The 27,804-nt window shown below is 36.4% G+C and overlaps 1 protein-coding gene across 1 annotated transcript in view; it reads left to right on the top strand.

Moving 5' to 3' along the window:
* MTMR2 (myotubularin related protein 2) overlaps positions 1-27,804 on the top strand; it is an 89,518-nt gene that overhangs the window by 518 nt on the left and 61,196 nt on the right. The gene's annotated exons all lie outside the window — the stretch shown is intronic.

Genomic DNA, 27,804 nt, shown 5'->3' with positions numbered 1-27,804 from the left:
TAAAACTCGCTGCTGCTTTATCGATTCCTCCACCTTTCATATTCCGATCTCTTTTTCTCCCCAAAGGAGGTGGCCCCAGTTAATTACTTTCTCCTGTCTCTCATTCCCTCTCAAACCTTTTTTAAGACAGTTCCCCCCGCCCCCATTCTTTTCCCCACATTTCCTGTCTTTATCACTTTTTCCAAAACCATCCTTCAGTCAATCTTTCTTTCTCCACCCTTTCTTGTGTCTTTGGTTTTTGGATTCTTGCCCAAGCCTTTTCTCTCTTTTCATGGCTTCACTTTCTTAATTTCTTTCATGCTTTTCTCTACACTCTGATTTTCTTCTCGTCTCCCCTTTTGCTTAAATATGTAAATAAAAATGTCTCCTGTGCTTCTCTTTTCTAAATCTTCCAGTTGAAAGTCAGTATCAGGGAATCTGAGTGATTTTTATCCCCAGTGATAGGTGTAAGAAAACAAAATGAGTGGTAGTTTTCTTCCTTCTTGGGCTACTGATTCTCCAGGTTGTCATTTATCTTGTAACAGATGGGAATTTTATCCTGGAATTTTGAGGAGGACTTTATGCAGCTTTGCCTAGAGGTCTAATGAATATTAACTAGACGCGTTTTGGATGCAGTCTTTTTCTTTGATTTTTAAAATAATGATTTAAAATTTTATTAAAAAAAATATAAGACCTGTGTTTGCTTTTTATGCAGCCATGATGAAATCTGGTTCTTTTCCACTGAATAATAGTCTAATTGTTATTAGAGAGTTATTCGATAACTGCTGTGTGAAAACACAATTTTCATTTTCTCCTCGAATCAATTGAAGTGGCTCTATTATAATTCATTTTGGATTCTGCTAAATATGGGTAGTTATTGCCTTTTTTCCTATTGGTGTTCAGTACCTCATTGGGGAACCACTGTCTGATCCCATCATTCTAAATCTCTATATGCGTTCATAGCTCCCTGCCCAGTCGTTTTTCAGAGTCCTTAATAAGTACATTATAATTGTTGGCTTAAAGTGCCTTTTCTACCAGGCTATAAGCTGTTGTACTTGAGGGCAATCTTAATCATCTTCATATCTCCAGCACTTAACATAGTCTCATCATGTGATAGGTGCTCACTATGTTCATTTTTTTTGAATTTGTAGCCTGAATTACCCAGGAGAGGAGTTTTCTTTGCAGTTTGATTATATATTGCACGTTTAAATCAAGTATTTTTTGAATTCTGTATTTATTGCTTTGAAATGTAGAAAGCTGAGGATTAACATGTTTAGTTGTAAAATTCATTCAGAAAACAGGTTGGAAAATTCTAATTTTATGGGAAAGTTACAAATGACAACTATGCCTCAGAATAGAATAAGAGGCAACCAGTACTCTCATCCGAGGCAGAGGAGTCAGAACCACATGAAGCAGCATAGTATGTTAGAAAGAAGGAAGTACTGGAAGTTAGGAAGCTCCCATGCTGAAGTCTCTGGCTGAGCTAGCTCTTTGGTCTTTATCGTTTAACCTTTTTAGTCTGCGATTTTCTCATCTTTTAAAATAAGAAGCTTAATCTAGAAAATCTGTAAGGTCCCTTGGAACTCTAAAATTGTCATTTTTTAAATGTTAATGACAATACCAAGATAAATGCATTGGTATTAATTTTAAAGATAATTCCTTTGCAAATAACCTGTTTTGGATATTTGCAATTACACTAAATAAGTGTCTTTTATTATCACAAACTAATATTTCTAACGGTGCCACTTTAACATATTTATTTCCTAAAAAAGAAAGCCCAGCAAGTTTAAAGTTTGTGAACTTCTTTATAAAAAAGTATTTACTGACATGAATTTTAGAAAATTAAGTACTCCTCACGAGAATTGTGATTATAGATTAGTCTCATCCTCTCTGGACAAAAATGTAAGTATAATTCCTGTTTTCCATGAGAGAATGCCAGCTTTCATTACTCTCCTCTGGAAGACAGAAAAGTAGTAGTTACTTAATGTCTACTGTATGGAAGTTTCCCTGCTAAATTCTACGTATCTTTTATTTCATCAATCATCATACCTGTTTGTGGCACTCTCTTTAATCAACAGTATGTAATAGATACATTATAGACACTAGTTAGAAAGCTTAATTTTAAACAGTCTAGGCTAACACTTCTTCACAGTTGATTCTAATACATTGCCAGTGTGGAAAACTTAATCTAGGCTAACACTTCGTCGCAGGTGATTCTAATACATTGCCCGTGTGGAAAACTTAATCTAGGCTAACACTTCGTTGCAGGTGATTCTAATACATTGCCAGCGTGGAAAACTTAATCTAGGCTAACACCTCGTCGCAGGTGATTCTGATACATTGCCAGCGTGGAAAACTTAATCTAGGCTAACACCTCGTCGCAGGTGATTCTAATACATTGCCAGTGTGGACTGCTGTGGTCTCATAGCTGTGTTAAGTGTCTATCTAGATTGTTTATTTCTTTTGTTACACTAGCCTTTGACAAAGCAAAATTATTGCTGTTTGGCCTATATTATCTCAGTTTTTGCAGAAATGATGCCCTTAAATTGTAGTTTATTTTTATGCTTTCTGTTTTTATACAGAGGCCTAATTGGGAAACTGCCTTGGGAATTTGTTTTGATATCTCTGGCAAAATAGTAGTTAATATTGTTAAATGTGTCACAGAATGTCTTTCACCCATAGATTGACATAAATTTCTGCTGAGTTTATCTACAAGGAAAATTATTTATAGAAAAAATTATGTATGCTCCTTGTTTGTTAGTAAATGCTAACTCTGTAACTGCATCTTTCTCTTTAGCTTAGTAAAACACTTTAGTCAAATTTATATCTGAAGGTGGCAATATACTCATCTCTAATTTCTTTAAGTACTTTTATTATTACATGAACTCAAGTTAAATATTATGTGTTGTGTTTAAATGTATTGATTAGATGTTTTAAGCCCTTTTGGGAAGTAGGAAGACTAATACACTAATCCATGTGGTTGCCCATTGTTTTTTGAAAATGACATACTTGGCCAGGTGCCATGGCTCATGCCTGTAATCCCAGCACTTTGGGAGGCCAAGGTGGGAGGATCACTTGAGCCCAGGGGTTTGAGACCAGCCTGGGCAACATAGTGAGACCCCCGTCTCTAAAAAAGAAAAACTTTTTAAAATAAATAAAAATATTTAAAATGAAAATGACATACTCCATTGAAGTTGGATGAAAGGCCATTGTGCAATCTGTAGTTCACAATAAACATATAATGGGTCTTACTAAGTATCTGTAGTCATTTCAGAGTTGCTCTTGTCTCCAGTTATGCCTTCTAGGTCATCATAGGCCTGATACCTTTGCCCACAAGTGGGCAATTTCATTCTTCATATGATATCCAGATAGTAGTTTCCTAACCAGCTATAGTTATGTCATCCTGAATCTTTAAAAAAAAAAAAAAAAGTAATTGTCAGCTGGGCGTGGTGGCACGCGCCTGTAATCCTAGCTACTTGGGAGGCTGAGGTACCAGAATTGCTTGAACCTGGAGACCGAGGTTGCAGTGAGCCAAAAACGCGCCACTGCACTCCAGAGTGGGCAACAGAGTGAGACTCCATCTCAAAAGAAAAAAAATAAAAAATAAACAAAAAACAGTAGTTGTCTTTGGTGAGTCCTGCTTAATAATTGCCGTACTTCAGTAAACTGTTCAGCAGCTCTTGTATATCTTGCTGTTGGCCATTCTTCATGTATGTCTAGCCCCACAGAAAGAGAGCGGGGGTTGTGGAAAAATTCACTTTAGCATCCTGATAATCTAGTTATGTTCTGTAATTTTATTCTTGTTGGGTGTGTGTGGTCTGATTCTTGATATAAGTATGACTTTATAGGTAAAATATATAGGTACAGTAATATACTATATAGGTAAAATAATACTGTAAGTCAGATGTGATAATAAGAGTAGTCCTGAGTCTCAGAACTGTAATGAGTTACACAGCAGAATTTGACATTATATTGGTAATAATCTGCCATCTTAGTCTGATTTTCCATTTTGCAGTTTATACACTAGTATAAAATACACTGCTTTAGTGGATTTCTTTGATTAGTTTGTATTTTGCATAATCAAATGGTAAGATATCCAGTGCCAAATAGGTGCTCAGTGAACATCTAAATGAAAGAATGCTGACAGAATGTTCACCACTGGTCTTGTTTGTTGTTCCCATTCAAAGGATGAAAAAGGATTCCTTCTGTTGAATTTGGCCTGAACACTTGGCAATTTCAGGTCTAAGTTGAAGTTATTTTTATGGGAGACTCTGGACATCTTGAGCTGATTTTACTGGCTGTATTATCTGTTCTGTGCCCAGTGCTATACATAATGAGGTTATTATGTCCTCTTCAACTACCTATTTATCCATCTGCTACTCTTGTTTACTTTTGCCCCTTTTGCTCTAACTTGTGTTGTTAGTCGTTTTATTTAATGTGTATTCTTGTCATCCTTCATATACCCTGAGGCTTTAGTTATTCTGGGTACCATACTTGTTTATCCCAGATTATTTTGGTTTTATCAATTTCTAGTATATAATTTCATTAGCATTGATGAGCATCTTATATTTACGTTTAACTTCTATTAAACAAATCAAAGGGGAGGTACACATACTCAAAGTAGTTCTCAACTAATTGCATTTCTAAATTGCATGCCTGCCTTAAAATTATCATCATTTGAAAACAGCAATTCCTGGATTTCTGTTTCCATGGATTTTGATTATACTTACAGCCTGAAGAAGTAGAAGAGTTTCCTAAATTTCTAAAACACATTTTGTTGCAAGGTCTCATCTTTAGTTTTAGCCTCAAGGTCACTTAAGAGTGTTGTGTTGGAGGCCAGGTGCAGTAGCTAATGCCTGTAATCCTAGCAGTTTGGGAGGCTGAGCAGTTTGGGATGGCTTGAGCCCAGAAATTCCAGACCAGCCTGGGTCACATGGCAGAAAACTGTCTCTGCAAAAAAATAAAAAGTTAGCTGGGCGTGGTAGTGCATGCGTGTAGTCCCAGATACTTGGGAGGCTGGTGTGAGAGGATCACCTGCGCCTGGGAATGTTGAGGCTGCAGTGGGTTGTGATGGTGCCACTGTATTCTGACCTGGGCAAGACAGTGAGACCCTGTCTCAAGAAAAAAAAAAAGTGATGGTAGGGTAGATGCTTTTATGTTGTTTTTCTAGTAGTGGTGATGGATTTGTGTACAATCACACATTTTTACCCATTCCCTTTGTCACTCTTGGCATGTCTTCTAGAGACAGCTGGCAAGATTAGAGGTAGAGATTATAGCTGCAAAACAGAATAAAGCTACCAGATTGAACCTACAGCCTTGGCATTATTAGTAGCACCTTGCATCAAACATTGAACATATCAGACTAAAAATTACTTATATTGGATTTCATTACTTAAAAACCCTCAAAGAACTAAGTTCTCTTAGATAAGAACCAATATGGGTCTGAAATATATAATTATGTAGCTTTTCAGAAAGGACACATTTAAAGAATGCAAGTTGATAGTGAACCTGAGACTGGGTCCCGTATATATCTGTATTTTTCCTTTTTATGCTGTTATCAATAATTTCCTATTAGTGCAGATCAGTAGTTCCCAAAGTTTGGTCTCCAGGCCAGTAGCATCAGTATCTCTTTGGGATTTGTTAAAAATGCAAATTCTTGGGCCCTGCCTTGGACCTAACTGAATTAAAATTTTAGGGGTGGAGCCCAGCTGTTGGTGGTTTAGCAGGCTTTCCAGGTGATCCTGATGGACGCTAAAGTTTGAGAACCACTGCCTTGGATCTTTTGCCAATTGGTGCCTTTTGTAATGCAATCAACATTACTTAAAACAAAGCTAAGGTCTATGGTATAGGTACTGTGAAACTTTTACTTGAAAGCATTTTTGTAATAAATGTTGACTAAAGTAGTAAAAGGTGTAAAAGTCATCTTTTGTCGATTTGTTAGATTTGATTTCTAGGAAACTTCCTAAGGCATTTTTCTTTCTCAGTCATGAGTAACACGAAACAAGAATATGTGTTTTAGGCTTTTTCTTAAAAATAGATTCTTAGTGAGAAAGATTAGTGGAAACAAGCATTTAAAAAAGGTACAGTTGACCCTCAAACCACATGGGTGTGAACCGTTCAGATCCACTTTTATGTGGATTTTCTCCTGCCTCTGCCACTCCTGACAGCAAGACCAACCTCTCCTCTTCCTCCTCAGCATGTGCAACGTGATGAGGATAACAAACTTTATGATGACCCACTTCCACTTAATGGGTAGTAAATATATTTTATTTTTCTTGTGATTGGCTTGATAACTTTTTTTTCATTGTTAGAATTCGGTTTATTGGCGTGCAGCCTAAAATATGTTTTGATGGGCTATTTATGTTATCGGTAAAGCCTCCAGTCAACAGTAGTCTATTGGTAGTTAAGTCTAGGGAGTAGTTTGGGGAGTCAGAATTATATGCGGATTTTCAACTGCATTGAAGGTCAGCACCCCAACTCCTATGTTGTTCAGGGGTCAACTGTATTATGAAGAAGTAATTCCAGGAGGCCATCACCTGAACCCATAAAGTTTGGATTATGCCCAAGGGAAGGAGATAACCTGGATACAGATGACCAGAAAGCAGTAAGTTGATTTTGGAAGGCTGCCAAGTTAATGCTATTGTATTCAAAATCACCAGAGCCAAAGATTGCATGTGATTCAGGATTTGAGTAATGGAAATTCTCCAGATTTTAGTGTGGAATATTTTTCCTTTGTAAGGAGGATGGTTTTGAATATGTAAAGTACTTGCTATCTTTGTGTCTACTGTATGATTTAGTTAAATTGGTAGATAATAATTAAACACTATTAGAGGTGATAGTCAAGGATAGGGAGTGATTTTAAAAACCGCTTTCCACAGGAAGTCAAGTTAAAAACGGAACTGTTTAAAAAGATAAGGTTGGTACTAGATTATTGAAATAAAAAGGACTAGGGAAGATGCCTTCTTGAAAATAATAACTTCAGTTCCCTTTCCTGTAGTTTTATTACACAAAACTAGTTGTGCCTGTCCCTCCTAATATGTTTCTATATAGGTACCAATGTTGTCTTTAATATAAACTGTTAATAAGCAAGCTTCGTAATTCTTCCCTTCCCCAAGTACATAGGACCTGTGGCCTCAGTCACTGGTGAATATTCATTCTTTCAAAGACTCTTACTTTGTATGAATAACTCTTGGTCTCTTTAAATATTTTTAGTCTAGAGTAAATAAGAGCAGATGCTGTGTATTAAATAGATTAAAAATTAGCTGTAAAATATATTTTAATTAAAAATTTAAACACTGTTATTTGGAAAATTCTTTTTTTTTTTTTTTAAGTTATGCTTTAGGCTTAGCAGCGCATAACAGAAAATCCAAACTGACAGTGGCTTAATATAAGAGATGTTAAATTTTTTGTTTCCACATGAAAGCCTGGAGATAGTCAATATAGATCTAATATGGTGGATCTGAAGTATCAAGGACCCAGATTGTCTTACATTCCAGGGTTACCTCATGAACCAATATTATTGTTGGAACTCTAGCTATTATATCGTCAGGAGGAAGGGAAGAAGAACACCATGCTCTCTCTCTTTAAAGGATACTTTTTTGGCAGTCACATGTCTTGTTTTTAAGCTTACATCCAGTTGGCTAGAACATGGTCCCATGGCCATACATAGGTAAACGAGAGGCTAGGATAGGCAGTCTCTTCTGTGAGGCCTTTGTGCTGAGCTAAATTTGGAGGTTCTGTCACTGAGGAATAGGAGAGAATGGGTATTGGAGTCATAGCAGCTTTTCCCCTTGTGTACAAATGAATCATTTAAAAGAAAGAAAGACATTTTCCACCTAAATTCTGCAATTCACTTATGCCAGAGACACCCTTAGAGTTGCAAATGCAGTTACCAAAATAGAAAACACACTGAAAGAGAGGAGGTGATATATTGTTGCAGACCAAAGAAGAGAACTGTGTCTTGGAGCACTCTGAGCTCTTGAGTTTAGGTTTCTGTTTTTTTGTGTCTTGTCTTGGGTTAGATTTTTATAATCCTAGTCTGGAACCATAAAATGAAAGTGATGCATTTAATAATGGCAAGATCATTAAGTGATGGGGAAATAGGAATCAAATGAAGAATGGATTGATGTGCTGTTTTATATTTCACTTGAAGAGCTCAAGGAATTGCATGGTAAAGTAGTAGTGGTAATGAAGTTGATAGTCTACTCTGCTTACTTCCAGTTTGACATCCATTTCCAAGCCATGTATCCATGTATTTTATCCTATTCCTGAATGTTGCATCAGGTTCTCCTTAGGTATTTTCTATCATTTTAGTTGTAAGGATGTGGTTTCCATAAGGGAAGTAAATCTGACCATTTTAGTTTATGAATGTTTTTGCCAATGTTCAGTTTGTTTTTATATCCTTGACCTAAACATTTTATTAAAAATCCAGAGACATCTGTGTCTTATATATTCTTTTGTCACCTACCTTAAATATTAATATTTTAAGCATATAATTTCAAACCTAAGGAGTTTAATAATTTGGAAGTGAATAGAAGAGCATATGTATATAAGTCTCCTCTGGATTGATAAAACATTTATTCATCAGGCTCCGAGGATTTAATAGGCATTAAGTCAGAAATATATCCATTTCTCTTCTTGGCAGAATTGCTTTTACTGATAGCAGCAAATGAGCAGTTGCTGAGGTAGGGAGGAGGCCTTGTCTGGAGGTTATGCATTAGCAAAAGGGAAAATAACTGGCTGATGATGGGCTGGTGATTACAAGCCTTAATATTCTTGAGCTGAGCCAAGAAGCCCAGCAAAGCTCAACAATAAAATTTTGTGTAGTACAGATGTTCTCTGTTACCAATATTAGATAAAATTCTTCTATTATAAGCAAAGGCATTGCCTCAAAATAGAAATACCCAAGACAAGCCTTGCTTTCCTAGTGGTAGACAGTTATAGTAATAAATTAGTATTAATATTAAACACAACAATAATAATATAAATAGCACAACATTTATTGCATGCTTACTATGCTGGGCATGGTGCTACATTTCTTCTATGCATTTTCTCATATAATCCTCATAACTGTATAAAGTAGAGAGTGTTAATGTTTCCATTTTACAGAGAAGAAAACAAGATTAGAGAGGGCACCTTGACATGTGAATTCAAGTCCATTTGACTTCAGGGTCTGTGCTCTAAAGAACACACATGCCTGAAGATCCAGTGCCCCAGGTGCAGACCAAAGCTTTGTAGTTAGAGGGCAGTCCCAGGGCAGGTTGATTGGGTGGTAGTGATGAGGACATGAGTTTCCTTGACCTGCTATTTTGCTGGAGAAGGATAAAGATACACTATACATTGACCAAGTGAGAGTGTTCATATTTGGAGAGAATTTTCTTTACCTTTGAATGTTTTTTTTCCTTCTGACAGAAAATAGGATGATTTTTTTTCTTTGCCTGATGATTAAGAGGATAGTATCATTTCATTCATTACCTGATGATTAAGAGGGTAGTATTGGTAGTATCATTTCATTCAAAATAACAGTTTTACATTTTGAAGATCATATAAAGTATGAAGCAGGTAATTGCCAAAGCCTCCTCCCCACCACTCCCTGCCCCACAGGCTTTGCACAATGATTTAGAATTCTTTAGGGTTCCTTAAATTTCTGAATTCCCCTAAGTTCCTTTGTGTTTGTTTACAGTTAATGTGTTAAGAGCCATTGACATTTGAAGATCATCAGAAGTGAAGATAAAACATCTCAAAAATTATAATGTAAGTGAATGATAAAATGCAGATATAAAAATAGACAAAAGTCGATATTGCCAGCAATATTTCTGGATTATATATTGTCCAAAATGAAATTTGCACGTATGAGTAACCAGTAACTTCAAACTTTCCATTTCCAAGTCCCTGTCCTTAAAATTCTGTGTTCTCTTCTACTTGGGGAAAACAGTCACTAAGTTTTAGTCATCCAGTAATTTTCCATTAGAATTCTTTTGGCATCCATGTTCTGTTTTCTTCCTTTTCTTCCTTAGCACTTTGCAGTTTGACTTGAGAAGCAGATGACAAGAATTCATGTTATATGCAAAATGTTACAGATACTAAGGTCTTTGCTTTCCAGCTATTGATGTGTGTTGTGTATGTTATTCAAGTGTAATTTTACTACTGTTTTATATGTTTCTTAGCCAAAAATATGACCAGTTAGCTAGCTGCCTTCCTTCCTCACCTTTCTCTCTTCTTTCTTTTTTTCCCTGCCTCTTTCCCTTCCTTTCTTTCTGTAAATAATTGTTTAACATCTACTGTACCCTACACACTGTGCTAGATTCTGAATTCCTAAAAGCTTGGTGCTGAAATGAATTATACCTTTTTATACTCTTAGAGGGATTGGAGATCATCCAATTAGTGTTTTTCAACTGTGGCTGAGGACCACCTGTATATTTCAGTCAACTGTGAACTTGGTGAACATTTAACTTCCTAGGTTTCAGTGTGGACATTCTGAATCACTGAGGTGACGTTAGGAATCGGCATTTAACTGTTGGAGAACCACCGATCCAGATGCTTTTGGATGCTAGTCTAGTTTCAAAAGTTTTCGGATGTGGAAATAGATCTAGAGAACTCTAATAATTTACTCCAAAGCACAATAAATGTTAAGAGGGCCAGGAAAGGTGGTGGTTTTCCTCTGAGGTTACAGAACTATTTAGTGTCAGAGATGATCTCCTAATTCCCAGTTCTAGACTTTACCATGTAGCATCATGATTTTTTTGCAGGGCCGTATAGCTCCACTGTGTTTCATGTCTATAGAACCCTCTGCTTATACCATGTATAAGATTATAACCAATCCATCACTGTTCCTGAAAAAATAAGAGGACATATGGGTTATGTAAATGAAAAATGTACCGTTTCTTCATTTTTAGTCAGATTTGTGACTCATTCTGGTTTTGAAATAATTGGATGATAGACTTGGTGAAGGAAAGAAAAACCATTTTTTTGTATCCGTGATGTTATTCCTACCTGGGTTTAAGATTTATGCTTACGAAAATGAGGATCTGATTTCATTTTTTGAATGAAATAGTAGGTATAAATTTTATAGTGTTTTGCAAATAGTAGATGCTTGATAAGTTATACTGTGAGCAGTTTACTGTTAAAACTTTTCTTCCTTTGGATTCTGTGAAGTACGCTAGTTAGGAGTGATTTTATTTGCTTTGTACAGAATCTGATGCTTTATATACTAAGCCAGAAACTTTAAATAATTGAAATAATTTTATTGTATTTATAATACTGTATTTTATAGTTGGTATTCACAAGATCTCTGAGGGACTGAAATTTATAAAGTATTTTTGAACTATAAGAGTTTGAATTAATTTTAGTATTAAGTATATTTTATATTGTGTTGTGTATAATATATTGATAGTTACTGATTTGCCACTTTATATTAGTAAATCTCGTTATCTTAATTTTGGAAATACTCTAATTCTCAAATTACTGGAAAGTTTAATGATGCAGTGCCTTTTTTAAATATTTCAAGGCACATTTTAATTATATGATTTTTTAAAAAATCATTTTAAAATAGCCTATTGATTTCTAAAAAATTTATTATATTTTTCAATTATAAATTTCTTTTCATTAAAAATTTTTTTTGGTTTTTTCATAACCATGGAATCAGAATTGTACTTATAATAGCTCTAGAAAGGAACCTTATCTGTTATGTGGTTTTCTAGTTTATGATTTCTAACAACTAATCTGGTGAATAGGGAAGAGTATTCAAAATTAGGGAGAGATGTCCTTGGCGGGCATGGATCACTGAGTAATGTCAATATTTCGATTTTTAGCTTAACCTTTCTGGACTACAAAGGAAAAGACATTGAATGCTCTACCTTTCCTACTGAGAGTTTTAGCTTAGTAACTGGAAAAAAAAAAAAAACCCCACCTGTGTTAGCTTCATTTATATGACTTTAAAGTTTGTGCAGAAAAGTTGTATCTCATTACATTGAAAGGGTAGTGAAAGATTAATTGTATAATAATCAGTTTTGCTTGTCTTGGAAAAACAAAATATATCTATCTAGATAGCAAAAATAATGGATATATGATGTTCTAATTTTAATAATGAATTCAGGTTTGCAAGGTGGGATGAGAAAATTACATGACAGATCATTTTTCAAGACCAATTTCCATGTTTTCTGTGCTTGTCCAAGTAAAATTGTTTGTTGAGCAAGTGTTTAGGGAATACATCACCTTCTCTCTCTTAGTGTTTCTGCCTGTATACTTTAGTTTGGGACGGAAGGGTTAATTTCAGAGTTCTAATAATCTGACCAGTTTTCAGTTTAGTTTGATTCTTCTCTCAGTTAAGTGATATTTAAATAACTTTTTCCCTCTAGGCTACTTATAAATCTGTGTGTTTTCATTTGAGCTATCATCTGAATTTGAATTGGAGGTTTTTGAAGAGATTCTGAGAAGCTCCTTAAACGGGATGCTGTGGCTGTGGGATTGGTGCTGGAACTCAAGGTCCTTCCTGCCCTCCAGTCCTCACCCCTGTCTCCCAGAGACACATTCATTTTGAGCAGAACACTTTGGCTTTCACCTCTTTATTTATTTAAATTTCCCGATAAGTTCTTTGAAGAAACAATACTCTGGAGAAAAAACAGACATATGTAAACCGTTTTCTATACATACTGGTTGTTCGGACTCTGCTGCATTATGAAATCATATACCTGTGTTTTGTTTTGGGAAATGTAATTGATAGACCTGGAAATAAATTGATAACTGTGTCCAGGGTCACATGTACCGCAGAACCTTGGGATTTTCCAGACTAAGTGCCAACATGCACCAGTTGGAAGGCTGTCCCAGAGCTCAAATCCCTTTTGTTTCTCGGAAGAATACAAGTTGTCTCTCATGCCATGATGATCATTTATATAATCTTTTTTATCTTATGAATTGGTTAAGTTTAATGCAGGGTTCTGGCTTAGCATTTTTAAACATAATTAAAAATTGTAAATTAATTTTTTTTGCGGCGATTGTTTTTGTTTTGAGAATCCTGCAAATATTCTGACAATAAGTCTTTTGTGTCTCAAATGTTTTATACACACTGCAGGCCTTTTATTATTATTTTTTAAATAAAATCTTCAACAGAATGACTAATAGAGCATGAACAGTGCTTATGACACTGTAGTGCATTGTGTAAGTATTGAGAGCAAAATTTGCATTCCTAGAAAAGCTTGTTCACGATCAGAATATAGAAGGCATTCTTTAATGTTCTTGGGCAAACATGCTGTGTATGTGCTCAGGACATTACTTATAAGAAAATAACTTTTTAAAAAGAACCTTTTCTTTCTATGGAATATTGAAGAAAAATTGAATTGGCAGCAAGAGTGAAACAGTTTAAGGCAAGTGGTTTAGATCTTATTGTAATGACTATGGTCAGTAGAAATACAGCCTCTCCTAAATCCTCTAGAGGCATTTGTTTACTAGGATATATGAAAAGATAGATGACTTGAAGTTTCCAGCTTGTTTTAACTTAAAGTATATGCTGCTGTTATGTTTATCTGCATCTTTAATTTTCAGAAATACTTTTTCAATTTTTCAAGAAATATTTTTGTTGAATTATAAATATTAGATTCTGTTCATTACTGTGAAGTACTTTCAGGTGTTGCTGTGATTGACAATAAAGTAATGATAATTCCATTAACAGTCTGGCAAATCAGTGGCGCTAGAAAGCGTCAATACTTTTCTAACAGTTACACTGAAAAATACTGGTGGTGAAATTGGTTTTGTGATTGAAGTTTTGGGTCTGTCTTCTGATTGAATATATTAAAAAATCACATAGGTTGTGTGTGTGTGTGTTTATATATATATTTAAAAAAATTTCTCCCCAATATTTATGCTTTGTATTATGTGATTCATCAGTTAACTAAAACTTGTAAGTTTAAAAGTATGTATATTTAATTTTCCTAGTGCACTTGAAGACATTTTACATTATAGAGCTGAATGAAAAGTACTTTTAGGGCCTAGTGCTTTGCTTAATTTTAATTTAATTAGTAGATGCCTTTTTAAAAATAGACTTCCTATTCTGTTCTTGTATTTCCACAATGCTATTTGTTGAACACTTTCTACCAGTTCAGTATTTAACACTAAGTACTTTCTACAGATCTTGCTTTTTGATCCTTCCTAAAAGATTTTGATCCTTACTGCAAGATTTTGTAACGTATCATTATCATTTTATAAATAGAGAACTCTATCCCCAGTATTTAGTACATTGATGATATCAGTAAATGTTTGTGGAATGGAGGGGAGGTTAAAAAAAAAAAAAAAAAAAAAGGAGACTTAGGAAGTTCCTGCTCTGGAGAGGACAGGAGGGAAGATGGCTGAGGCCTTTAGTTGGAGGTAGAAGACCTCAGTCTCCATCCTTCCGAGGAAGCTAAGGTGGTGGTTTGAGGTGTGGAATATTTGGATGGGATAAGTGAACCCCTGCTATCTGGAGAAAGATTTTTCTGCCTTTGCAGCATTAAAAGGGATTCTTATTATAAGTCCAGAGTTTCAGTCAAAATATACTTCTGTAGTAGGTACCAAACTTCATTTGTTTAGACATAATTTTAATTTGAAAGTTTCTTAGGAATATTTGTAACTAAAAACAAAATCTAAATGAAACAACAGCAAAAAAATAAACAAGTGAAGAGGGCTTTGTCTTATTTATTGATTCTATTTTGAAAAGCATATAGAGAGTAATTTTTCCCCCCACCAATAATTAGTTTGTATAACTTTGTTCACCTAAATGCTACACTTTGAAATGGTAGAACTTTCGAGACCAAAAGGGTAGAGCATTGCTTTTAAGAATAGTGTAACAAAGGAAAAAAAAAAAAAATCCTTTGTTATAACAACAGCAGAGAAAAAAAATGTGTGGGAATGACTAAGAATCAGCTGATGGGATTACTGTTTTGATCTTGTGGTGGAAAGAAAACTCTCTCTGGCTGAGTCGGTGGCAGGCCCATTAGAAAACCAAGGCAGACTAGTGATGTACTGTATTATTCTGTTGCTATAAACCTAAGTCCTATTATTTCATAGGCATGTGTATATGTGCATATTCCAGAGTTTTGGTTATACTCTGATAAGTTTTGTTTTTGAGGAAATATTTTGTTTATCACCACTTCATTAATTTCTAAGGGTTCCAGTTTCAATCTGCATATAGGTAGCCCCCTCACAGCACCATTAATTGAATAGAGTCCTTACCCCAATGCTTGCATTTGTCAACTTTGTCAAAGATCAGATGGTTGTAGGAAGGCAGCATTATTTCTGGGCTCTCTATTCTGTTCCATTGGTCTGTTGTTTTTGTACCAGTACCATGCTGTTTTCATTATTGTAGCCTTGTAGTATAGTTTGAAGTTGGGCAGTGTGATGCCTCCAGATTTGTTCTTTTTACTTAGAATTGCTGTGGCTATTTGGGCTTCTTTTTTATTCCAGATGAATTTTAGAGTAGTTTTTTTTCTAATTTTGTGAAGAATATCATTGGTAATTTGGTACGAATAGCATTGAATCTGTAAATTGCTTAGGGTAGTATAGTCATTTTAACAATATTGATTCTTCCTATCCATGAGCATGGAATGTGTTTCAATTTGTTTGCATCATCTTTGATTTCTTTCAGTAGTGTTTTGTAATTCTCATTGTACAGATCCTTCACTTTCCTGGTTACCTGTGTTCCTAGGTATTTCATTTTTTTTGTAGGTGTGAATGGGATTGCATCCTTGATTTAGCACTCAGCTTGGATTTTGTGTATAGAAATACTACTGACTTTCGTACATTGATTTTGTATCCTGAAACTTTGCTGAAGCTGTTTATCAGATCTAGTAGCTTTTGGGCAGAGACTGTTGAGTTTAGTAGGTATAAAATATATTATCTGCAAACAGATAGTTTGACTTTCTCTCTTTTTATTTGGATGCTTTTTATTTCTTTCTCTTGCCTGATTTCTTTCTCTTGCCTGATTGCTCTTGCACTGTTATGTTGAATATGAGTGGTGAGAGTGGGCATTCTTGTCTTTTTCTTTTTCTTAAGGGAAGTGCTTCCAGCTTTTACCCATTCAGTGTGATGTTGGCTGTAGCTGTTATTATTTTGAGGTATGTTCCATCAATGCCTAATTTGTGGAGGGTTTTTAACATGAAGCATTATTGAGTTTTATCAGAAGCCTTTTCTGCATCTGTTGAGATGATCATATGGTTTTTATTTTCAGTCTATTTATTAATTGATTTGTGCACATTGAACCAGCCTTGCATCCCTGGAAGAAAGCCTACTTGATCATTGTGGATTAGCTTTTTGATGCACTGCTTGATTCAATTTGCTAGTATTTTGTTGAGGATTTTTGCAGCTATGTTCATCAGGAATATTCATCTAAAGTTTTCTTTTTTCATTGTCTCTCTGCCAGGCTTTTGTATCAGAGTGATACTGGCCTCAGAATGAGTTAGGGAGTCCTTCCTCCTCATTTTTTTGGGGGGAATAGTTTCCATAGGAATGGTACCAGGTCTTCTTTATGCATCTAGTAGAATTTGTCTGTGCATCCATCTGGTCCTGGGCTTTTTCTGGTTGATAGGGTTTTTATTACGGATTCAATTTTGGAACTTGGAATTAGATCTTCAGGTTTTCAGTTTCTTCCTGGTTCAGTCTTGGAAGGTTGTATGTTTCCAGGAATTTTCTGTTTTTGTAGGTTTTCTAGTTTGTGTCTGTAGAGGTATTCATAGTAGTCACTGAGGGTTTTTTGTATTTCTTTGGGGTTGGTGGTGATGCCCCCTTTGTCATTTCTGATTGTGTTTATTTGAAGCTTCTCTGTTTTTCTTTATTAGTCTAGCTAATGGTCTATCTTAATTATTCTTTCAAAGACCAGCTTTCGCTTTCATTGATCTTTTGTATGTTTTTTGTGTGTCTCAATTTCATTCAGTTCAGCTCTGATTTTGGTTATTTCTTCTGCTAGCTTTGGAGTTGTTCTTGGTTCCCTAGTTCCCCTGGGTGTGATGTTAGGTTGTCGGTTTGAATTCTTTCTCATTTTTCGATATGGGGGTTTAGTGCTGTAAACTTAACTCTTAGCACTGCTTTAGCGATGTCCCAGAGATTCTAGTATGTTGTATCTTTGTTCTCATTAGTTTTAAATAATTTCTGGATTGCTGTCTTAATTTCATTGTTTATTCAGGAGCAAGTTGTTAAATTACCATGTAATTGTATGGTTTCGAGTGATCTTCTTAGTATTGATTTCTATTTTTGTTGCAGTGTGATCCAGGAGTATGGTTGGTATGAATTTGGTTTCTTTGAATTTGTTGAGTATTGTTTTGTGGCTGATTCTGTTGTAGATTTTAGAGTATGTGCCATGTGCATATGAGAAGAATGTTGTTTTTGGGTGGAGAGTTCTGTAGATGTATGTTAGGTCTGTTTGATCAAGTGTTGAGTTTAGTTCTTGAATATCTTTGTTAGTTTCTTGCCTTAGTGAGCTAATATTGTCAGTGGGGTGTGGAAGTCTCACTATTATTGTGTGGTTATCTAAGTCTCTTTGTAGGTCTCTAAGAATTTGTTTTATGAACCTAGGTGAGCTCTTGTGTTGGATGCATATATATTTAGGATAGTTGAGTCTTCTTGTTGAATCCTTTACCCGTTTTATAATGGTTATAATAATATAATGCCCTTCTTTGTCTCATTTGATCATTGTTGGTTTAAAGTCTGTTTTGTTTGTTTTTGAGACAGATTCTTGCTCTGTTGCCTAGGCTGGAGTGCAGTGGCACTATCTCGACTCACTGCAAACTCTGCCTCCTGGGTTCAAGGGATTCTCATGCCTCAGCCTCCTGAGTAGCTAAGATTACAGGCGTGCACCACCACACCTGGCTAACTTTTGTATTTTTAATGGAGACAGGATTTCGCCATGTTGGCCAGGCTGGTCTCAAACTCCTGGCTTCAAGTGATCCACTTGCCTCAGCCTCCTGAAGTGCTGGGATTACAGGTGGAACCACCATGCCTGGCCAAATCTGTTTTGTCTGAAATTAGAATAGCAACCCATAGTTTTGTTTTGTTTTCCATTTGCTTGGTGGGTTTTTCTTTATCTCTTTACTTTGAGCCTATATATTATCCCCTTATTTTAGTGCGAATATATCTGGCCAACTATTTTTATTACTGTTGTTTTTAATGTAATGGATGTGTTGTAAATGCTAATCTCTAAAAGAGTCCTGATTTTAGTTTAGAAAGATTTAGAAAGATTTCTTGGTAAACAAGTATTTATTGAGTCTGTGTATTTTACCAAACTAGAAAACATGAATTTGCTTGAAAACATTAGCAAAGGACCAGTTTTAAATAGCTATGAATTAAAGATGAATGTGCTGAGGGAGGCATATATCCAGGAAGAGTGGGAATAATCTAAAAAGTCTTCCTAAGAAAATTACTTTTGTTTCTTAGCCCCATACATATTTGTTTTTTGCTCTAAATTTACATCTCATGCATTTTAACAGTAACTTCATTCTCTGCATTTTAGCACTATGGTCAATGACAGGATAGTGGTCCCCTTTCCCCAACCTGCATTTTTGTTTTTAAGCAGTGGTGTGTGTGTGTGTGTGTGTGTGTGTGTGTGTGCAGGTGTGTGCGTGTGTAAGAATATCACACTTTAGACAGTATTTTCGCATCAGAGAACTGTGAGGACAAATGAGATAATTAAGGAGAGGAGGAGTACATAGAGAAGATAAGTTTAAGGACTGAGTGAGTTTAGGGGCACTTCAGTATTATGAGGTTAAGGAGGTGAGAAGGAACCATTACAGGAGACCTGAGAGGACTGGCTAGGGAATAGGAGAAAAACGGTGAAGAGTATAGAGGTCTAGAAGTCAAGTGTTGAAAGTGTTTCAAGGAGGAAGGTGTGATCAGCTGTGTTAAATGCTGCTGATAGATGGGGGGAAGTATTAATAGGTTTAGCAAAGTGGCGGTTATTGATGACCTTGATAAAAGCATTTTTGTTGGTGTGGTGGAGGCAAAGGCCTGACTGAAGTGGATTTAGGAGAGAATGAGAAGTAAGGATTTGGAAGCACTGCATATGTATTACTGGAAGGGGGTCCTGATCCAGACCCCAAGAGAGGGTTCTTAGATCTTGCTCAAGAAAGAATTCGGGGCAAGTCCATAAAGTGAAAGTGAGTTTATTAAGAAGTAAAGGAATAAAGAATAGCTAGCTACTCCATGGGCAGAGCAGCCCCAAGGGCTGATGCTTGCCCATTTTTATGGTTATTTCTTGATTATATGCTAAACAAAGGGTGGATTATTCATGATTGCTATGGCATTTGTAAACTGTCATGGTGCTTGAGGGAGTGTAGCAAAACCAAAGTTCACCACGGTCACTATCTTGGTTTTAGTGGGATTTGTCTGGCTTCTTTATTGCATGCTGTTTGATCAGCAAGGTCTTCAAGACCTGTGTCTTGTGCTGACCTCCTGTCTCATCTGTGACTTAGAATGCCTTAACCTCCTGGGAATGCAGCCCAGCAGGTTTCAGCCTTATTTTACCCAGCCCCTATTCAAGATAAAGTTGCTCTGGTTCAAACACCTCTGACATATAGACATCTCTTTCAGTGAGTTTTGCTATAAAGAAGCTCAGAGAAATGAAGCACTATTTGGAGGGATGAAGATGAGAGAAATAATACTTTGTTTCTATGCTAATTAGTGAGATTGAGTAGAAAATTTTATGATACAGTAACTGGAGGGAAGAATTTGCTGGAGAGATTTTCTTGTGTAAACAAGAGAGGATAGAGTTTAATGAGGGTTTTTGTTTGTTTTTTGTTTGTTTTTTAGATGGACTCTTGCTCTGTTGCCCAGGCTGGAGTGCAGTGGTCTCAGCAAGATCAAGTGCAGTGATCTTGGCTCACTTTTACCTCCGCCTCCCGGGTTCAAGTGATTCTCCTGCCTCAGCCTCCTGAGCAGCTGGGATTACAGACGCGTGCCACCACGCCTGGCTAATTTTTTTGTATTTTTAGTAGAGACGGGGTTTCACCATGTTAGCCAGGATGGTCTCAATCTCCTGACCTCGTGATCCGCCCTCCTCGGCCTTTTAAAGTGCTGGGATTACAGGCATGAGCCACCATGCCCAGCCTAATGAAGGGTCTTTGGATGGCAATATGGATGATTTATCCATAGTAAGAGAAGGCAAGGCAGAATATATGTGCACAGATGCACACAGGTTATAGTTGAAGAGCTTGTGGAAAATCTGTGTTTGCTTCTCTATTTTTGCGTGAAACAGGAAGTTAGAACATCTAGGAAATTCAGGGTGGAGAAGATGATAGAGGGTGAAGAAAGCAAAGAACATATGAAATAGTAATCTAGCAGAATGAGAGAGTGTATGAACTAGAGAAATGTGTAATATCTAGGCAGTATTAAGGGTCTAGTTGAGGTAAGTGGCTATGAATTCAAAGTGAGTCTCTGTGGTGGTGTTTTTTTCTGTAGACTCATTTAACTGTGGGTACAGGACTGGAATAGTCAGAAAGTTGGCTTTAAGCAGTTTTCCGTTTGACAAGGAAGTACTATGAAGTAAGTAAGTGTAAGGGAATGATTGTAATAAGAGGCATGGAATTTTAAGAGCTGGGAAAAGCGAGACGTGAGAACATGAAATAGATACTCTGTAGTGTAGTAGGAACAGTGGAGGTTTTGGTGAAATTGAACAATTTGAGGTGTTGGTTGGGGGTACTAGAGAAAAAGAGCTGGTGGTCAGACAGTAGAGTGTTTGAAATTTAAATCAGGGAGTGATTGTAGTTAATTGGTAATGCCAGTCCAGAGGATATGATCATTGAGGTGAATGACTGAGGTAGAATGGAAGACAAGATCATTGCGGAAGAGGAATTTGATTAACTGAATGGCCAAGGTGTTTAAATGCTCATTTATGTGAAATTGGAATCAGTAAGAATTAGAGCAGTTGGTAGTACTGGAAAGAATAATGGTAAGCCTGAAACTAAAGCCTTAAGGAGTGAGAGAGAGTGACTTAGAGACAGGCAAATGATGTCAACGAAGAGGGTGGTACATGCTGTAGTCTGATGGCATGAGGTTGAATACTTGGGGTTTTTAGAGACAGAGAGGTAGAAGAATCTGAAAGTGGCAGTGAGGGACAAGGCCCAGTTTCCAGGCCTAGTGGTGGGAGAGGAATATTGGAGAGAAAAATAAAAGGGCTTATTTTTCTATCTGAGAAGGCTGTTGGGGAACAGTGTCCTCAGGTAAAAACTAGGCTTTAGTAAGCATAAAAGGTAAAAAGACCGTTTAAGAAGAGCTAGAGATAAAGGTCATTTTGGCGATGATTAACCTTAAAATTCAGAAACACAGGAATAGGGAGTGAATGGTAGGTAGAATCAGAAGGGGGATTAGAATCTGGTAGTTCTGACTATTTGTGAGAACTGTTAAAAATAGAGATAAAAGGTATAATGATGTTAACTCTTTACGGTCTTTAATGTGGACAGTAGTAAGACTGTCCATGTTAAAATGCAAATGATGTTGAAGGGAGGAAAGGGTAAGGTCGTGCAAGGGACACTTACAATCTGGGGCCTCCACTTCACTTTTGCTAATGGTATTGGAGAGGCTGACCGAGAGATGGAAGGACAGTCTTACTTCATCAGAGCACATGGATTTCCAATGCCCTTTTTATTTATCTATTTATTTATTTTTAAAATTTTTTTTTTATTATTATACTTTAAGTTCTAGGGTACATGTGCATAACGTGCAGGTTTGTTACATATGTATACTTGTGCCATGTTGGTGTGCTGCACCCATCAACTCGTCCTTTACATCAGGTATGACTACCAATGCAATCCCCCCCCCCATAATAGGCCCCGGTGTGTGATGTTCCCCTTCCCAAGTCCAAGTGATCTCATTGTTCAGTTCCCACCTATGAGTGAGAACATGCGGTGTTTGGTTTTCTGTTCTTGCAATAGTTTGCTGAGAATAATGGCTTCCAGCTGCATCCATGTCCCTACGAAGGACACAAACTCATCCTTTTTATGGCTGCATAGTATTCCATGGTGTATATGTGCCACATTTTCTTAATCCAGTCTGTCACTGATAGACATCTGGGTTGATTCCAAGTCTTTGCTATTGTGAATAGTGCCGCAGTGAACATACGTGTGCATGTGTCTTTATAGCAGCATGATTTATAATCCTTTGGGTATATACCCAGTAATGGGATGGCTGGGTCATATGGTACTTCTAGTTCTAGATCCTTGAGGAATCGCCATACTGTTTTCCATAATGGTTGAACTAGTTTACAATCCCACCAACAGTGTAAAAGTGTTCCTATTTCTCCACATCCTCTCCAGCACCTGTTGTTTCCTGACTTTTGAATGATTGCCATTCTAACTGGTGTGAGATGGTATCTCATTGTAGTTTTGATTTGCATTTCTCGGATGGCCAGTGATGATGAGCATTTTTTCATGTGTCTGTTGGCTGTATGCATGTCTTCTTTTGAGAAATGTCTGTTCATATCCTTTGCCCACTTTTTGATGGGGTTGTTTGTTTTTTTCTTGTAAATTTGTTTGAGTTCTTTGTAGGTTCTGGATATTAGCCCTTTGTCAGATGAGTAGATTGCAAAAATTTTCTCCCATTCTGTAGGTTGCCTGTTCACTCTGGTGGTTGTTTCTTTTGCTGTGCAGAAGCTCTTTAGTTTAATGAGATCCCATTTGTCAATTTTGGCTTTTATTGCCTTTGCTTTTGGTGTTTTAGACATGAAGTCCTTGCCCATGCCTATGTCTTGAATGGTGTTACCTAGGTTTTCTTCTAGGGTTTTTATGGTTTTAGGTCTAACATTTAAGTCTCGAATCCATCTTGAATTAATTTTTGTATAAGGAGTAAGGAAAGGATCCAGTGGCAGCTTTCTTCTTATGGCTAGCCAATTTTCCCAGCACCATTTATTAAATAGGGAATCCTTTCCCCATTTCTTGTTTTTCTCAGGTTTGTCAAAGATCAGATGGCTGTAGATGTGTGGTATTATTTCTGAGGACTCTGTTCTGTTCCACTGGTCTATATCTCTGTTTTGGTACCAGTACCATGCTGTTTTGGTTACTGTAGCCTTGTAGTATAGTTTGAAGTCAGGTAGCGTGATGCCTCCAGCTTTGTTCTTTTGGCTTAGGATTGTCTTGGCAATGTGGGCTCTTTTTTGGTTCCATATAACTTTAAAGCAGTTTTTTCCAATTCTGTGAAGAAACTCATTGGTAGCTTGATGGGGACGGCATTGAATCTATAAATTACCTTGGGCAGTATGGCCATTTTCATGATATTGATTCTTCCTATCCATGAGCATGGTATGTTCTTCCATTTGTTTGTGTCCTCTTATTTCACTGAGCAGTGGTTTGTAGTTCTCCTTGAAGAGGTCCTTTACATCCCTTGTAAGTTGGATTCCTAGGCATTTTATTCTCTTTGAAGCAATTGTGAATGGAAGTTCATTCATGATTTGGCTCTCTGTTTGTCTGTTACTGGTATATAAGAATGCTTGTGATTTTTGCACATTAATTTTGTATCCTGAGACTTTGCTGAAGTTGCTTATCAGCCTAAGGAGATTTCGGGCTGAGATGATGGGGTTTTCTAAATATACAATCAAGCCCACAAGAGAAAGCTGGAAAGATCTAAAATTGACACTCTAACATCACAATTAAAAGAACTAGAGAAGCAGGAGCAAACACATTCAAAAGCTTCCAATGCCCTTTTTAAACTCTTGCTGATGGAAGCTGGGGGATAAGGAAATGGGTTGGCCTGTCTGGAGCCAGAATAAATAACCAATTATATGATATATCATTGCCATTTTACATATAAAGAAAATGAGATTCAGAGAGGTAGAATACCCTGCCCATAGTCACATGGCTACTAAGTAGTGGAGTAAAAGAAAATGAAGCAGTCTTAAACAGTGGATGAGGAGTCAAGGAACAGTAAGATTCTATGAGATAATATCGTATTGCCAAGAACTATTATCTTCATTTACTATCAGATCTTATTACATGGATTCATACTGAATTCTAAATGGGGGATTAAATTACCAATCCAGGCTTCTCATGTGCAATGAATTCCTTGTTTTTTGTTGTCCAAAAACTTTAAAAATATTTATGGGAAATAGGCTTAAAGATAGTTACTGTCTCTGGTAGTTCCTTCTTAACCTGTTTCCAAATCCAGTTAAGCTTTATCTGCTCCAAGGAGCATTCCCTTATTGGTCTCAACTGAACTTCATCCTCATGCATTGAGTTTATATAATAATAAATATTGGGGTATATGTTTGTGTTATATCTCCCAAGTTAGATAATAAGCACTTTGAGGCATTTCTCCTTTTAGTTCTGTACTCCATATCAGAAGCAATATGAGATACCGAATTGGATCTGTATAATTCTGTATCTGCTTCTTTCTCTCCCTCTCTCTCTCTCTGTCTGTGCCACTAATTTGAACTATATTCCAAACCATTTACTTCACTTCTCTGGGCTATACTTTATCTTTAAGGCGGGGGATAGGGTTTCACTAGAATGATCTCAGAAATCCCTTACATTTTTAATATTCTGTAAGTTCCTGGTTGGCTGTGAGAATAGTTGGCTACTAATGCCATACTTGCATGTGAAAGGGACAGTTTTAAAAAATATTTGGTATAATTCTAGGTACTGTATAGCTTAGTGTCCTTGAAAGGTGTGGGCAGTAGCCAAGTGGGATCAGAGTGAGAAATAAGACTGGAGAGAGAGTGTGGGGCCCAATAGTCAAATGCTTTGACTCGTAGTGGGTATTTGTGAATGTGGGACTGAGAAGATTAAAGATAGAAATTTGAAAATCATTTGCACAGAGGTGATAATTGAAGATGTGGGAATTCATGATATTTCAGAGAGAAATTAAGAAGAGAGAACCAGAGGCAAGGTCAGAGATTTCAAGAGAATCTATATTTAGGGGACAACTGGAAGAAATAACCTAGAAAAGGAGGGAGTTAAAGCTTGTAAATTTTAATGACAAGGGAAGCTTACAGAGCAAAGAATTCCAGGAGGGAGGTAGTGATGATAGCATCAAATAATGCACAGAGGTTAAGGAAGTTGGGAACTCAGAGAAACAAGGCCCCTGGATTTGTTCCTGAGGTCATTAATGACATCTAGAAAACAGCGTCAATAGAGTACCTCTCCCAAAGTAGACTGGCGGGGGCAGAATGATGCACATGAGAGGAAGGACTGGCTTTGAACCTGAAAAGAGAAATGTTATCTTCAATAGGAAGGACAGGTGCGTTTGGATATAGATAAGTTTACTGAAGGAAGGGCAAGAAGTTGAGGCAGTCCATGCCTCCATACCTTAACTTTTTCATTCATGTAAAATAAGTATTTCTAAAACATTATAGAGACTGTGTTGACATTGTAATTAATTTAACATTTTATTAATCAGTCCAATGGACTTTTCTCTTATTTCCCTTGACTGCTCTGTAGTATTAGGTAGTGTTAACTACTTATTTTGAATAGTTCCATTTGCTAAGTATTAAATCTTGTTTTATATCTTGTCCCTCTGCTACATAATTCAATTTTATGGATTTGATTTAGCTGTCACCTAGCTGTAACCTCTCGATAGAATGTTAAAGCTGTATTTCTGCTTGCTTAATGAATATATCCACTTTGATATTTTGCAAGAACCTCAAGTTCAATGTTCAATGATATCAAAATCTTTTGAATTATTTCCACATGCCGCATACTAGCCAAACCTGCTCACTCTTCTGTATTTTCTGTCTTTGTCATTATGTGGCATCGTTCCGTTGTCTATTAAGTGATCTTACTGCTCTAATACAATAACTTATTAACTGACGTAAATTCCTCTAGAATTTTTTCCCCAGTGCATGCTCCGTAACCTGAGCAGAATGTCTCTGCACATAGAATTATTTGACACTTCTACTCAGAAATGTTTGATGGCTTCCCTTTGTCCTCAGAATATAATCTGATATTTTAGCATGGTATCGAGGTTTATTCATAGAACATAGCTTGAACCTTTCTTGCCTCCACAAAGCCTAGTCACATAAGTTTCCCCAAATGATCTATTTATTTAAGCTGTTCTCTCTCAGGAATGTTTTTACTCTTCTGCTTTACCATCAAATCCTACTAACAGGTCACTGTCCAGCAAATAAGACATTTTTCAAGCTTGCCTCAGCTTTCCCAGTCATATTTAGTCCTTTCCTCCTCTGTGCTCCTGTAGTTTTTTTTTTTTTTTTTTTTTTAACCATTCTTATAGCATTCATCACAATCAGATTCATAGACAGTTAAAAAGGAGTCTGTCTCTCCCATGAGGCCATAATTTGGAAGCACATATAACATTGTTGTATTACATATATGTCTTCATAGAACACTCATATAACTGATAAGCAGTGAATCAACATTGCCTGAATGAATGAATGAATGAATGAACAAATATATGGTCATGTAAAATCTAAAATCCTTTGGCCTTGCTACCACCTCAGTCTTAAAAAATTTCAAGACAGAAATCAGCAGCTCCTCAAATGACCTGTTTCTTCTTACTGTCTAATTTGGCACACTGACTTTTCAGTCAGCAAGACTGGGGATCATATTTTGAGTCTTCCTTCTCCCTTGTTTTTCATGTCAAGTCAGCTACTAAATTCTATTCCGTTTCCAAAATGTCCCATATGTCCACTCCTATTTTATTTTTACTGCTAGTTTAGGCTCGCAATACCTTTGACTTGAGAAGATATCCTAATGGTCTTGTAACAGATTTTCCCTCTCTTGTAATCCATTCTTTGATTTGTTGTTAAAAGTCTCCCTAAAGTACAGAAACTTTCAGAGGTCTCTCATTGCTTAAAGAAATACCAACTTCTTATTCAGCACTTTCTACTCTGTAATCCAAACCTACCTTTTCAGGCTTATCTCTAATTGTGCCTTATAAGTACCCTGTACTCCAATAAAAGTGATCTGCTTCCTCCAGTTGCTTTAACATGTCTTGAATTTCCTACTTTGTCCTTTTTCATGCTGTTTCTTTGCTTAGTGAAACTGAGAGTATTGAACCTCATTTATCTTCTGCTTAACATCAAATGCCACCTCTTTCATAAAAGCCTTTCTTGAGCCTCTAAATTAAAACTTTATATTAACTTTTCATATACGGCATTGTTAGGTGGTCTCTCTCCCCAATATTGTGGATATATTTTGAAATGTAAGACATTTGAAATAGAATCACTACTTAGCTAAATAGGTATAATTTCTGGTAAAATCACATAATATAAACAACACCCAAGGACTTTGTTTCTCCAAGCCCCCAGGGATTTGTGTCTCTTTCTCACACCCATTTATCATGTTCTATTTGTGTTGTGTGTGTGTTTGTAGAGACAACATCTCACTGTGTTGCTGTGCTTGTGTTAAGTACACTAGTGAAAGTTCATCAAAAGCAGCAAGGGTCATATTTATCTCTGTATCTCTAGGGGTTCCTAGATGAGTATTTTCTTTCTTATTGTAGGCGCTAAAAAAGGCATTGGTTAAACTGAGAAATGGGATAACCAAAATAATATGCTGCTGAAGGGAGATGATCATTTATAGAATCAGAACTAAGAAAAAAACATTTTTTAAAAAAACCAACCAGACCATTAGTAATTATAGAAAGAACAATTTCAGGGCATCATTTGATAGTGGCAGAAGCTAGATTCCAAGAGATTAAGCAGTGAATGGGCATTGAGAAATGGAGGCAAAGATGATAGACACCTAAGAATGGAATATGGTCTACAGATTTGGGAAGAGACTTGTGAACAAAAACCATATGTAGTATTTGAAAGAAAAAGGAGTTTGCTGTCAGAAATGCAAGTACCAAGTGCATTATTCCAAAGTGTTTCCATTTTTTTAGGTTGGCAGAAAAGTACTCCAAGTAAGTCAGGCAGGCCACTGAAGT

Source organism: Piliocolobus tephrosceles, chromosome 13, assembly GCF_002776525.5.
Source record: "Piliocolobus tephrosceles isolate RC106 chromosome 13, ASM277652v3, whole genome shotgun sequence".
NCBI lineage: Eukaryota > Metazoa > Chordata > Mammalia > Primates > Cercopithecidae > Piliocolobus > Piliocolobus tephrosceles.
This window is presented reverse-complemented; position numbering and strand designations above follow the sequence as displayed.